The sequence below is a fragment of the Papio anubis genome, chromosome 18 (assembly GCF_008728515.1).
Source record: "Papio anubis isolate 15944 chromosome 18, Panubis1.0, whole genome shotgun sequence".
Classification (NCBI taxonomy): domain Eukaryota; kingdom Metazoa; phylum Chordata; class Mammalia; order Primates; family Cercopithecidae; genus Papio; species Papio anubis.
Window position 1 is genome coordinate 17879173 of NC_044993.1, and position 15618 is coordinate 17894790.

Consider the following 15618-nt stretch of genomic DNA (forward strand, 5'->3'; position numbering starts at 1 on the left):
CTTTCCATTTATTTAGATTACCTTTTATAACTTTTGGTAAATTTTTATAGTCTTGTGTAATTCTTGTTAGGTTTATTCTTAGGCATTTAATGCTTTTTGTTGCTGTTTATGAATGGGCTATATTACATTTCATTTTCTACTGTTATTACCTTTAGTGGACAAATTCAGCAAAAGAATCCCTGCAGTAAATATAAGGGTAGTTTTACTCTGATTGTAGTCATTTAATAATCTATTGCTAGTTACAGAGCATCTGAATTGATTCCTTCATGAGAATGATCTCTGGGATATGACATATCAAAGTGATTACCTTTAGCCTTTGCTTTGGGACATTTTTTTTACTTGGAGAGGAGGCAATTAGGCCAAGCCCTGAGGCTCACATATGTTCAATCATCCTGGAATTTCAGAAGAACAAAGAAACCTCTGATATTTTATTTTGACTTCCTTTTGTTTCAAGCCTTTATTTTATACAACTAAAGATTTTTTAATTACGCAACATTTATACACATAGAAAAACACATTAACAGCTAGCTGTTAATTGTTTGCCACAGTTGATTTGGAACACTTCGCTATTGTTTTTGTTAGCTTTAAGGAAATAAAACGTTACAAATAAAGCTAAGATGCCCCTACCGCATCTCATTCCCTTCCCATTCCCTCTGATATTGGTGTTTCATTCTCATGAACATTTTCTATATTTTTATGTGTACCTTTAAGTCATATTTATTAAGCTGTATGTTTTAAACATCTATACAGTTGGTATTACAATGCCTGTAGCCTTTTGTAACTTGATATTGTGGGCTTTTGAAATTCATCTCTGTTGACAAGGACAGTCCCTTGAAGTTATTCTTGATAACTTTGTTTATAGCTAACTTGTCAAACTTAGCCAGCCTCATCACATGGCTATACCTGGTGGCCAGGGAAACTGAGAAATGTAATTTTTATTCCAGGTGTCAGGAGCCTGGCTTTAAAAACAGGATTCATCATATAACTGAGGAAGAACAGGGAAACAGATAGTGGAGTACAGCTAGCCATCTCTGCCAAATACTTTTAATTATAATGTTTATTGTAGATTTCTAGCATAAACCTTTATTGGATAAAGGTGTTTGTTTTTTCCTTTTCTCAGTTTACTAAAAGATTTTTAAAACTGCATTCAATTAGAAATAAGTGTTATCAAACTGTTCTTTGGCATCTTTTAAGAAGACTGTCTGGTTTTCTACTTTAGTCTGGCAATGTAATATATTAAATTAATAGATTTCCTAATGTTAAACTATCCTTGCATTCCAGAAACAAAATTTTAATCAATTAAGATCTTAAATCTCATATCAGCTAGAAACACATTATTTTTTTTCACAACAGCACTTAATTTGCTAATATTTAGAATTTAAACATGTTCATAAATTGGCTTATTCTGTTGTTCCTTATTATTTGTATGAATTTATAAACAAGATTATGATAGCCATATACAGCCAATGGGGAAGGTTTCTATCTTTTTCTATTCTGGAAAATTTATATATCCTAGGAATTATCTCTTTAAGTTTTAAAATAGTTTACCCACAATACCATCTAGTCTCAAGGCTTTTTAAGGATTACATCTTTGACTATTTGAAAATTTCTTCCATGATAGTATTCTGCTTCTTCTTGAGTCAATGTTTATAATTTACATTTTCTAGAAAAATCAACCTTATACTCTAGATTTCCAAATTTGTTGGCATTAATGCATACTTAGCTTTCTTTTACACTTGGAAAAAACTCTTTGTCTGCATTTATGTCTGCTGCCTTAAGTTGTTTATTAGTGACTCTGTTTTCCTTTGTCAGAATTGCCAGAATTTTCACAATTAGGTTGAACTTTTAAAGAACTAGCTAATAGTCATTAAGTCAATTAGGTTGGACTTTTAAAGAAGTAGCTAGGCCGGGCGCGGTGGCTCAAGCCTGTAATCCCAGCACTTTGGGAGGCCGAGGCGGGCGGATCACGAGGTCAGGAGATCGAGACCATCCTGGCTAATAGGGTGAAACCCTGTCTCTACTAAAAAAATACAAAAAACTAGCCGGGCGAGGTGGTGGACGCCTGTAGTCCCAGCTACTCGGGAGGCTGAGGCAGGAGAATGGCGTAAACCCGGGAGGCGGAGCTTGCAGTGAGCTGAGATCCAGCCGCTGCACTCCAGCCTGGGTGACAGAGTGAGACTCCGTCTCAAAAAAAAAAAAAAAAAAAAAAAGGAGTAGCTAATAGTCATAGTTTACAATAAAAGAGGCACTGAAAAAGCTAATAGTCATTAGCTAGTTCTTTCAGGCTTTTTGTTAGCTATCAGTTAGTTCTTTCTATTAGCTATTCTAATGGCTATTAGCTAGTTCTTTCAGGCTCTTTGTTTACTTCACTATTTTCTGCTACTTTCTAAATTATCTCCACCCAAATTGTGTTTATTTTGTTTTGCTTCAAAATTCTTGCATTATGTGTTTAGGTCATTATTGCAGACATGGTTTATTAGCTATCCATTTCTGACCTCCTTCTCCCTTGCCCACTTCCAACCATAGAGGTGGAAATAGCTAGATACTCAATTTCCCAGATATTCTTGGAGTTAGGTATGGTCATGTGTTCCAGATATAAGGAGGAGGTGTTCTAGAGGCATATGAGAAAATATTTTTTTTTACTGTCACTAATGCAGAAAAACACACAAGAACATGATTTTTCTCTAGCCAGTGGAAGGAAAAAGTATGGAGAAGGCACACCTGATTTCTCAAAAGACCAGCCCAGAAGTGGTATATATCCTGCCAACTCATACTGGAGAAAACCTACTCATGTGGTTGTAATTAACTGGGAAGAAGGCTGGGAAATGTAACTAGCCATGTCATTGGCTATAATCCTTTTGCTGTGAAAGAAAAGAAAAGATCTGAAAGTTTTTTAGCATATTACTTGCAATTCTTCTCACATTCAATGATACTGCAGTTAAGAACTTAAGTTACTCATGAAAGCACAGGCTTGGAAGTTGTTCTATAATCCTTTAGGGGTTTATAGGAAAAAACTGAGTTTTGAAAATATTCATCCAAATATTAGGTGACACCTGCCACCTGCAATCTTACCTGACAAAATGCTAAAATTTGAGCTACAAAAACTAGTCTTGGGTAAATATGGACAGAAAGTCTGAACAATCAACTTGAAGTAATACTGCTACCTTTATTTCTGTAAGGGAAGATGATCACACACACATACTGGCATATAACTGAATAGGTTTTCAGTTCACTGTGAAACTATATGTAACTCAAACCAAATTAATACAGTCACAGGTGGCTTTGTCAGTGTCATACAATTGTACCAATTGTATCCATTAGCACTAGCAAAAAATTAACGATAAGTGTATGTACAAGAAGCAATATTCTGCTATGCATTCAGAAATATTAAAATAATAGAAAAAGGAATACTACCTTTTAACTTGAGATGTCAGCATCATTGTCTTCATCAAATATTTTCCAAATCCATCAGGCGCTTTAAAATCTGTTATAGAAATAAACAAAAGACATAGTCTTTTTTCTCAGGGGCTTTCAGATTAAGACAGAGGTAACATGGACATACTTATAGTAAATAAAATACATGCTGTGATAACCAGTACGTGTTTAAGTATCTTTCCCTTCTCTGTTTTATTATTGTTAGCCTGTGAGTGGGTTGAGTGGAAGGAGTGGCTGGATTCAGCAGAATGAAAGAAATATAAGAACATACAGAGGCATCATGAAAAGGAGGACAGAATAGAGATTTAGTAGAGATGGCATTATAAAAAAGACGATAGCTGGGCGTGGTGGTGTGTGCCTGTAGTCCCAGCTACTCAGGAGGCTGAGGCAGGATAATTGCTTGAACCCAGGAGGCAGAAGTTGCAGTGAGCTGAGATTGTACCACAGCACTCCAGCCTGGGTGACAGAGTGAGACTCTGTCTCAAAAAACAAACAAACAAACAAAGATGATTGTCATAGTATGTTTAGCTGAAATGAGCCTTGTATAGTGAAACCCTCCAACTTGTAGATGAGGAAACAGGCCCAGAGAGGTGCAGTGACATGCTCAAGGTTAACCAGAGAGTTTGTAGCACAGCCAGGACTAGAACTAGCTCTTCTAATTCTGTTCTGATGTCTGTTTTACTGTCACACATGGCTTATCCTAGCTGTTTCCAAGAAGCAACTGGTAATTCCCCACTTATTCACACTAGCTTTACAAGACCCCTGACACCCTACTCCAGCTTTACAAAAGAAATACATTAGCCATCATCTGGGGACAATACCCAATGCTTTGAGGGCTCTCCCCTCACAGTCTTACTCAAAGATCCATCTCTGTCTTTCTTTTTTAAAACCCTCTTGGCAGAGTTCAGGTCCCCTTCTTTGCTGGAGGCTTTGAGAATAACTCACAGTAGGGCTGGCTTAAAACCTTGTCTCTCTTGATATCATTTTTATGGAAGAAAAAAACACATTCCCAGTTTCAAATAATGAAATTAACCTTTTAGCAAAAAAAGCCAAACCCTGGGGAACTTCCTGTGAATTTATCTCAATATGTATTTTTTGCTATTCTGAAGAGAAATTACATGCTGCACAAATCTGAAACTCTGGCCTATTGTATACAGAATCAACTATAATATATACAACTCGCCATAGGACCTGGTGAAAACTGAACTCTTCCATTACTGTAGCAGACCTCACTCATAATTCCACTCCACATTAAAGAGAATGGAGCAGTTTCTCATCTGGAAAATGTGCAGAGTACAGTATATGAGAAAAGAATGTTTACAATAAAAGAGGCACTGGTAACAGTGTCCTGATGCTACAGTTCTTTGCTGAAATGTAATTTTTGTTCAGGTGGCTCCTCTAAAAGAAAATGGAGAACTTGGATACCAAGTTTAAGCACACAAAAAAAATTCAAATGAGCCCTATACCAAACATAGCACTTTCAAACATCATCTCTGGGCATTTTCACCAGAATATTCCATGTTCAAAAATATTTTTGAAATGTCTGCATGTGCACAACACCCTGCTATGATGAATATAAAAAAGTAGAATAATAGCAATATAGGGACAATTGGGAGGCAGAGGCTGTGTTGTAGGAATTCAGAATTTAAAAAAAGGAGACTATGGAATAAGAAAGGTTTCATGAAGGAAGTACAACTTATGCCAAGGAAGGATAGGTTAGATTTCTGCATATGGAGAGGAGTAAGAAGCAGAGTTGATACTCAGTTGGATGTACAGTGGCACTGGCTGCTGTGGGGAGCATCTGTTCTGTGCAAGTGGTGCATCCATTCTGAATGGCTGCTGTACCTGTTCTGAAAATCACCCCGGGGGCATTCCTGGACACAGGTATAGAGCAGCTATTGGGAAGTCAGGGAGCCCTTCAACTTGTGCAGGCCATCAAAAAGTAACAATCAAACTGATCAGAAATATTTACATCTAATTGTTGTTGCACTTCAGATAAGTCACATATTCCGTGCACACATTTCTTCTAAGATTATACAATTACTGTCTCAGTCATATTGACATGAGTCTTAAACTTCATTATAGCATAGCCATAAGTATCAAACTGAGAAAACCCACTCAGTGGCTATAGATGATGATGATTATTCTTTACCAGAATGAGAATTGTACTGTCACTTATAACACTCTGATCCAATTTCAATCCCTTCTCCTACAAACTTTAAAGCAATCTCATCCAGAAATAGCAGAGCTGGTCAGTCTTCTCTAGCAGGTACTTCTGCTGTTTCACCTTTTCAGGTAAGTAGCCTCAGGGACATGGAACCAATTTTCAACAGTGATTTGCTACAATATTGAATACACATCTCAATACCCTTATAGATAGAAGAGGAGGGTGTGATTCATCAACACTTTCCTTTAGGTCAGCAAACACTCAAGGAACAATTAGACTGTTTATAAAGCCTTGGTACCTGGCATAGTGCAAAGTCAATTTAAAAAATATATTGAATATGTGAGCTTTTCCAAATTGTCATCAACTGTTATGACAAGCTATTAAAGAAGCTATTGTAGAGGACTGAAGCAGCAGCCGATTTCAAAACAGTAAATCAAGTCTTGGTCAAGAGCACTGATGAAAAGAGAACAGGATTCTTGCTGTGTTTATGAGTGGCTCAAGACAGCTTTAATACACATCAATCACAGGTAGGCAGCGTGCTCTGGTCCGTGCCCCCGACTCTCAGTGTGACCTTTTGTGAGTCACCAGACGGCTTTCAGGCTCGGTTACTCAGCTGAAAACAAAGCTAAGGAGCAGAAACCTCAATGAAAAACAGGCACTGCATCACTAATGAGATTTCCTGGGGAAATAAATTCCTCACCTCTACAACCACCTCTCCCGACAGCCCCCACTCTAGACTGCCACGTCCCACACATTCAAGAGAAGGTGAACAAAGTGAAGTGTTTGAGGCATGTGGTTGTGCTATCCTCTCAGCTTCAGAAGCATTTATCAGGAAGAATTCACTGTCTCACTGAAAATAGGAAAGCCGTGGAAAAAGAAATGGTCACACTATCTTGCTTTAGAAATTAGAGCACTAGCTTTGGGTTCAAAACTTCTCAATCTGCCATGGTTTGTTTAGAGACTTGGGAGAGCTAGCCAATGAATCTCTCCCCCTTTCAATTGGTTCTAAACAGTTTACAGCTGTATAACCAGTACTTTGAAATATTTCCACTCCCTCTAGGCAAAAGCATTTGTTATTGTGAAAATTTCTGCTAAAATCATAAGATCAGAGTTGCACGAAAGTATAACAGCTTCTTAGGAGGGTGGTAAAATGGGGCTGGGGATTGCGGCCTGGATTAGGAAATGCCACCAATTTCTTCAACGTCCATAGCTTCATGGTGCAGCAGGCTACCTGCGGAAGAAGGAAGCTCTGAAGGATGTGGCCGACAGAACCGATGGCCCTGGAAAATGAGGCAGCACTTCTTTTTGCTTTTAAAATTGTTGGCCCCTTAGGGATTGCACTAACCCCCTAGGCCTCTATCTGGCACAGAGGGGTCTCCTTTCTGAGTCTAGGCCCCTTGGAAAGGTTCCACATGACTGAACCCCACTGAATCAGTCAGTCAATTTAGTGGCTCATAAGAAAAGCTGACGATATCATGGCTCCAAGGCAGGCTGCCACCCTAGAGCCTCAATCGTAACTAATGGGGGTTTAAAAGGGAGATCAGAAAATATCATGCAGATAAAATACAGAGATAGAAGGAAAGACCATAACCTCAATCTGCAAAATGTGATAGCTTTGTCAAAATAAAAGCCAAAGCTAAACTCTCCTGCTGCTGCACACCTCCCAGCTCGCGGGAACTGTTCACGCAGAGAGGCATTTTCTATTAGAGCAAACTCGGAAGGCAGCAGGGAGAAACTCAGCCATAATATCTGCACAACAGCCCCTCCATGCAAACACCATTCCAGTAATGGGAAATTTTAATGATTTAAAGCAGCAAGGTCACACGATATGTCCAGGCAGCCCTTGGAAAGACACTGCCTTGGCAGATATTACAGAGGAGAGCTCAGAATTGCTCTTGGTTCATTAGGCTTTGCCTGAAGGTTTTTTCTTCCACTATTAACTACAAACAAGGCTGAGGTTCTTATTACTCAGTTCCTTGTATGCAATGCAAAGAGGTGAAGGGCAGGGTTTGTAAATATGGAAAGGCAGACAGCTTAGACATGTTTTTACAATACTTGAAATATTCTGAGTCACCTTAAATATGAAAATTGCAAAAGCCTTATCAATGTTGCAGTATTTTTTTCTAACAGAACTTTTTATCTACTCGTGTACAGATAAAGGTACTATATGCACATAAATATACACACATGGGGTGGATTGATTCCCTCCCCTCCATACAGCACCACCACATCTTCTTACGGTTTGCCTCCTTCTCCCAGCTTTATGACCCCATTGAGATGGCTCTTACTGTTTTCTTCCTCGTTACATTTTGATATTTCAAAGCATGGCCTGGATCTCACTCCCATCTCCCCACTCCACATTATTAATGAATTGGAAAGCAGACATCATTAGTTTTCGGAGACCATTTCTTTTAAAATTTACAGACCCCTTCATCTGAATCCCCAGAGACAGTCTGCTGTTCTCATCTTAGAATCTTATTAGCATCATATCTTCTGTATCCTGCCATGCAAACTGCATGGCTATGCACTTTCTAGCACTTGACCCTTTTGCGGACAGAATTAATTCACTCTTTGAAGATGCAGCAGCATGCTGTTGTGCTTGTTAAAGAAAGAAAAGCCAAGCAAGGATATGGCAAAGCAAGCAAAGAAATTCTCAGTTTAAAAGCAAGCTCTTGTAAGGCAAGTTAGGTGAAGACTGGGCAGCGGAAACAAATAGCCAGTAACTATTGATGGAAACAGGCAAATTAGCTGATTAGCAGGAATCATTGGGAATTTCTGCATCCAACCACTAATGAGCATTGGGGCAAGCTCCTGATATGGACTAGATTGCAGGGCTTACTTTGTACTAGAGCCTTTTGTTCTTAGAAGGCTTAGAAGACAATTCAAACAACTAATTCTGATTTCATCAACTACATGATCTCTTTCCTGAAATGTTTCAGACTCATTTACTCACTACTCACTGTGTGCCAGGTAGTGTTCTAGATGAAGGAGACACAGCAGTGAGTAGTACAACGTCCTTTCATTCATAAAGCTTTCTTTCTAGTGAATAATTAAAAAAATAAAAAGTAAACAGTTAATTAAAAATAGAACTTCAGGTAGCTATAAGTGCTATGAAGGAAAATTAAGCCATGTAAAAGAGTAGAGATTATTAAAGGGAATTATTTGAAACAGGGTGATCTATTACTTAGGAACTGACATTCAAACTGGGGCATTAATGATGTAAAATAACAAGCCCTGTGAAGATCTGGGAGATGAATGTTTCACATAGAATGTAAAGGCTTTGAGACCAGAACAAGTTTGGCATATTCAAAAATTTTAAATACAGCCAATGTGTCTGAAGTAAAGTAACATGGGAGAGAGTGGTGGGGGAAACAGGCAGTACCCCAGTACCCAAGAGAAGTAGATACTTAAAGGCCATGATAAGGAGTGTGAATTTTATTCTAGCCATGAGGAAAGCAATCAAAACGTACCTTACAATTTTGCCTAAAGTGTACTTTACAATCAGACTAAACTGAAGGGTGGGATGGGGTAGCAGAAAGAAAGCAAGAAAACCACATATGAAGTTATCACAGAAATCTGAGCAAGAGATGATTATGGATTATGGTACCTTAGACTAAAATGGCAACAGTGGAGGTGGTAAGAAGTAGAGGGATTCAGGATATATTTTGAAGATAGAGCTTTGCAGTCTGTAGAGGAATCAGATGAGAGAGTGAATAGTAAGCCTTTAACTGAATGGCAGAAGACAGAAGAGGGAGCAAATTGAAAATGAAATAAAAAGCTTCAGTTTGACCAGGTTAAATTTGAGATGACCATTAAACATCCAAGTGTAGACAGAGTGAGGCTCACAGGAAGTCTGGAATGAAGATAAACATATATTTTGTTATCATAAGCTTATAGATACCATTTCAAGCCATGTAACTGGATGGTATCGCTGTAAGAGTGAGTTTAGACAGATAAAAGGCCTAAGGATTGCTTTGGGGTACTCCAGAAAGTAGAGGCCAAGAGGAGGAAAAAGAGGCATCAAAGAAGACAGAAAAGGAGTGATCTGTGTTACAGGAGAATAACCAGAAACTACCATAAACAACAAAAACAGAGATTTGAAAAAGAAGGGAATAATGAGCTGTAAAAAATGCCATCAAAAGTTTGAGTAAAATAAGAACTGAGAATTGGTTATTTGATTTGGCTGGATGAAAGTCACTGGCCACCTTGACCATAGAGTTCCATTGGATTAACAAGAACAAAAGCTTGACTGGAGGACAAAGTGGGAAATGGTGGTGAATAAAATGGAGTCAGCAAGTATAGACAACTCTATTGATGAGTTACAAAGGAGAGCAGAGAAATGGGGTGTTAGTTGGAGGATTCTATTTAGATAAAGGCTTTGTTTATGTTGGGAGCAACCATAGCATGTTTGTGTACCATTAAGAACAATTATAATAGAAAAGGAAAAGGATGATGTGTAAGAGAGTATATAATTGCAGGGACCAAGGCTTTGAGGAAGAGATGGAATCCAATTCCCAAGTCAAGGCACTGGCCTTAGGAGCAGGGACATGCCATTCAGTGTAATTGCAGGGAAGGCAGAGATGATAGGTGGTAGATTTGGTTGTGGGAGGAATAGGTTCTCTTTTGATGGTTTCTAATTTCTCAATGAAATAAGACATTAAGTTATCAACTAAGACTGAGTAATACCAAGGATGTTTAAGATTTGTAGTAAAAATTTTAAATGAGACCAGTCAGTGTGATTGTATGTTTTCCTTAACCACATTTAGCTGTTCAGGTAAGGATGAGAGTAGGTGAGATGTTGGATTTATCAGCTTTAGGGTTAACAGCACATATAAGGGAAAGAGGCGCAAGGGGATATACATCAGGTTAATTATAGTGATGGACCATGGGATTCATTATTGGTGACATAAGAAATGACGATATGAGGAAGGAAATAAGAAGTTGAATCAGTTGATGGGTAGGTACAATGTGGCTGAAGAATTGTTGGCAAATGAATTCTGAACTTTGAGTGAGCTAGAAACACTTTTAAATGGGATTCTTAAATCTAGATTGTGGATGTGGTATGGTGGGTATCTGAGAACGGATAGAGGAAAAGATGAGTGGAAGTAAGGAGGTAAAAGAATCAGGCAGATGCTGAAGTCACCAAGAATGTTGAGAAGTGTGATGGTGGAGAAGAATAGGATCGATCAAATGCTGACTACATAAATTGCTCAACCAGGAGATTGAACAAACGACCACAACAAAGGAGACACAGCAGGTACCATAATCTATTGGCATCTGATTCAAAGGATTTGGTTTTTGAGAGAAGAAGGAGGAGAAAGGGCCTGAACAGGGCAGTGAGGCAGAAGGAAGGCATCTATCCCACATAAATATCCTGAAGATATGTAAGAAGAGGCAGCCACCACTTTTAACAGAGCAGAACGAGAAGCAGGGTGCTAAGGGATAAGCAGGTTTGGGTTAGAACAAGAAGTTGAAAGGAACATTTTTGAGATGAGATTAATAATAGAGGAGTTTTTTTTTTTTTTCTAATGACAGACCATGAGTTCCAGAGAACATAGGAAAAGGATTTGGGAGAATAAGAAGAGATGAAAAACTGGGTCAGATTTGGAGATGTACCGAACCACAGAGGGATAAGCACACAGGTCTGATGATGACCTTAGAGCTGCACTGTCCAATATGATAGTCACTAGCAAATATGTGCCTATTGAGCCCTTTAAATGTATCTGACCCAAATTAAGAGGTACTCTAAAACATATATTGGATTTTGAAGGCAGTACAAAAAAGAATGTAAAGTTTCTTATTAATAATTTTTCAGTGCTTGCTTCAGCAGCACATATGCTAAAATTGGAAGAACACAGAGATTAGTATGATTAGCATGGCCCCTGTGCAAGGATGACACACAAATTTGTGAAGAATTCCATATTTTTTGCTATTATTAAAAAGTCAAAAAATAACAGATGCTGGCAAGGTTGTGGAGAAAAAGGAATGCTTTTACACTGTTGGTAAGAGTGTAAATTAGTTCAACCATTGTGGAAGACAGTGTGGTGATTCTTCGAAGACCTAAAGACTACTGTTTGATCCAGCAATCCCATTACTGGGTATATACCCAAAGGATTATAAATTGTTCTATTATAAAGACTCATGCACGTGTATGTTCATTGCAGCACTATTCACAGTAGCAAACACAAGGAATCAACCCAAATGCCCATCAATGATAGACTGGATAAAGAAAATGTGGTACATAGACACCTGGAATATTCTGCAGTCACAAAAAAGAATGACACCAGGTCCTTTGCAGGGTTGTGGATGGAGCTGGAGGCCATTATCCCTAGCAAACTAACGCAGGAACAGAAAATCAAAATATCACATGTTCTCACATATACGTGGGCGCTAAATGATGACAACACACAGACACATAGAGGGGAACAACACACACTGGGACTTACTGGACGGTAGAGGGTGGGAGGAGGGAAAGAAGCAGGAAAAATAACTAATGGGTGCTAGGCTTCATACCTGGGTGATGAAATCATCTGTACAACCAACCTCCGTGTTGGCCAGGATGGTCACCATCTCCTGACCTCATGATCCGCCCGCCTCGGCCTCCCAAAGTGCTGGATTACAGGCCTGAGCCACCACGCCCAGCTATTTTTCTTTTATTCTCCTATTGCACATTGAGTAATTACTTAGTTATATGGTACCAAATGCTAAGATGCATACCAACTTTGAATATGATGAAACAGATTCAAGTTAATTTTTTGACTAGTAATTATGTGCCCCTTTATAATGTGGAAAGGAATAAACTTATTAAGATTATTATTGCTTATCATTATTGTTCTTCCATCTCCATTTCTGCTATACTTCTCTAGCTCAGGCCTTTAGTAACTCCTGTGTTTTATACCAACATACTCCCCAGATGGGTTTCCCTTTCTTAAATTTATTTTCCTCTGTAACCAATTCTCCTCGCCATTTCTAGGCTAGTATTTTTAAAACACTACTTTAATATTCAGAATTCTCTGATAAAAAATTCTCAAGACCTACAGAATTTTAAAACCCTTCTGTCAAGTTCATAAGCTGACCTTAGACAATCTTGTAATCTTATTTCCCATTAATAATCTCCATTCTTCTGCATCTCCATTCTGCCATAGATACAGATCTTAATTTCTCAAACTGGTTCTCTCTTTCACTTTCTTCCAGAATAGATTTTGTTAAGGTTATTGTCTTTAGTCCAGACTGTAACAATCACTTATAACAAATTTCACAGTTATCTTTATTCTCTCACTGCTTCAATGCAGAAACCATACAGCTGCTGTAGAATTTTCCTAAATCATAAACCTAGCTAGGTCATTACTCTGCCTAAAGTTCTTCAACAGTAACTCATTGCCCTACACTTATGTTTCTTAATCTTTCTCTTTTTTTGTAGATCTCTTTGAGATTCTGAGGTCAGCCATAAAATGCATATAAGAATGAATGCACATAGTTTTTAAATCTAGGTTGTAAAAAGTCACGGGTGGCCTTTGCCCTGTGGTAACGAGAAAACAAACAAAATAAAAATCATACTAATGTAGGGGACTCTTAAAGACTGGTGGGTGCAAAGTAGTTTTGATGAACTCATTTCTAGAAAAAGGAACCCTTTGAAGGTAAGCAGAAAGAAAAATCCTATAAAAGATGAAAAGATTTTTTGGAGTCAAAAGGTAATCAGTCAAGCTAATAGCAATAGTGAAGTCTGACGGGGGCAGATTGAAAGTCTGGAGGAGCCCCATACATACCAATAATTTAGTTGGCATAATAATCCTTTCTCTACCCCAAATTTTGCTGAGAAAGCAACAGTGAAGGCAGGCTTAAAAGAGTGAAGAATTTGAATAATCTTTTACACTCTTAGGGTGCCTGGAACCTAGTGCCATAGAGCTCTAGTGAAGCTAAATACAAAGAATGGAAAATAGGTGAAATTACAGGCCAACCTCCTCTAAGCTCAAATACTGATAAAATAAGAGGGATTAGTTTCTCAGTGGAGGCAGCCTGGGAGATGAAGGACTGAGCTATCAGAGGTGAGATTAATTTTTATTAAGGCTGTAGCTCACTCACAGATTAACTTGACCCCTCAAAAAGTTTAAATTCTGTCACCTCTCATTTTAGATGCCAGACGTAAGAAACAGTTTACCCTTTTGGGGGAAAACTGAAACAAAACAAAGCAAAGCATGCTTAAGTCTCCCCATGCTTTGTCTATACACAATGTTTGGTATATAAGAAAATATAACGACTCATGTAAAGAAGCAAGAAAACGTGATGCACAATCAAGAGAAAAAAGCATTCACAAACAGATTGATGCCTCAGATAGTATAATAAGCAAATCAGCACTTTGAAGTCAATATAAATATGTTCAAAAGTTTGGAGCACAAAATGGGTAGAATTTATGAACAGAAAGGTAATTTCAACAGAGAAACTGAAATTTCAAAAAGAATCAAATGAAAATTCTAGAACTAAAAATAAAATATCTGATATAAAAAACATATCGGATGTATTTAACAGCAGACTGGACACTGCAGGAGAAAGAATGAGGGAATTTGAAGATAGGCCAAGCTAAATTATCCAAACCGAGGCAAATAAAAAATAAAAAAAATAAAAACAGCCACAATGAACAAAGCAAAGCAGTTAACATATGTAATTGAAGTCCCAGAAAGGAAACAATGACAAGAAATATGGTTGATTCCTTGAGAAACAATGAAAACCAGGAAAAGATGGAATTACATTTTTTAAGTGCTAACAGAAGAAAATCGTCAATTTAGAATTTGATAGCCAGTGAAAAGAGCTTTCAAAATGGAGGCAAAATAAAAATATTTTCAGATCAACAAAAGCTGAGACAATCTATTAAGAGCAAACCTACAGTATAAGAAATGCTAAAAGAAGTTTTTCAGCTTGAAAGAAAATGATACTAAATAGAAACTCCAACCTATAGGAAGGAATGAAGAGCACTGAAAATGGTAAAAATAAATAAATAAAATAAAAAGCAGGTAAATATAAAAGAATGCTTTTTTCTACTTCCTTTAATAGAAAAATGATTTTTGAAAGCAAAAATAATACTTTCACATATAGTTCTAAAGTACAGTAAAATATGTAACAAAATAGCACCAGGTATAGAAGGGGATAAATAAAATTATAACATTAAAGCTTATTTATTTATTTATTTTTAGATGGGGTCTCGCTCTGTTGCCAGGCTGGAGCACAGTGGCACGATCTCGGCTCACTGCAATCTCTGCTTCCCGGGTTCAAGCGATTTCCCTGCCTCAGTCTCCAGAGTAGCTGGGACTACAGGCGTGCACCACTACGCCCGGCTAATTCTTTTGTATTTTAGTAGAGATGGGTTTCACCATGTTGGCCAGGATGGTGTCAATCTCCTGACCTCATGATCAGCCCACCTCAGCCTCCTAAAGTGCTGGGATTACAGACGTGAGCCACCATGCCCGGCCAACATTAAAGCTTTTAAATTTACATGTGAATTAGTATAATAACTCAAGATCAACTTTGATGAGTTAATAATGCATATTATAGTCCACACATATCCAGTAAGTAACACACTTATAAAAAAACAAACATGTGGATCAACGAAAAAATCCAAAGGGAAATTAGGAATTATTTTGAACTGGATAAAAAGGAAAGAATAACTTATCTAAACTTGTGGAATATCTCTAAAGTAGTACTTAGGAGAAAATTTATAGCATAAAATGTTTATATTAGAAAAAAATAAAGGTCTTAAACTAAGAACCTCAGACTCCTTAAGAAAAAAGAAAAAAAGTAGCAAATATGACCCAATATGAACAGAAGAAAAGAGCTGACAGCAATCAGAGCAGAATTCAATGAAGTAGGAGAAAAGAAAAACAATAGAGAAAATGAAAAGTCCAAACACCAGTTAGTTGAAGAGATCAATAAACTTGATAAATGTATACCTAGGCTAACCAGGAAGAAAAGAGAGAAAACACAAACTACCAAAATCAGGAATGTAAAAGGGAACATCACTACAC

At 37.7% G+C, this 15618-nt stretch overlaps 1 long non-coding RNA gene and 1 pseudogene across 1 annotated transcript in view; one reads left to right on the top strand and one right to left on the bottom strand.

Annotated features, from left to right (window-relative positions):
• The window catches only part of LOC103880538, a 230711-nt gene that overhangs the window by 45520 nt on the left and 169573 nt on the right, over positions 1 to 15618 (bottom strand). The window contains exon 5 of the long non-coding RNA XR_004179647.1: positions 3415 to 3484. This is a non-coding gene — a long non-coding RNA (uncharacterized LOC103880538). The remainder of the gene's footprint in view (positions 1 to 3414; positions 3485 to 15618) is intronic.
• LOC116271414 lies at positions 11417 to 11529 on the top strand (annotated as a pseudogene).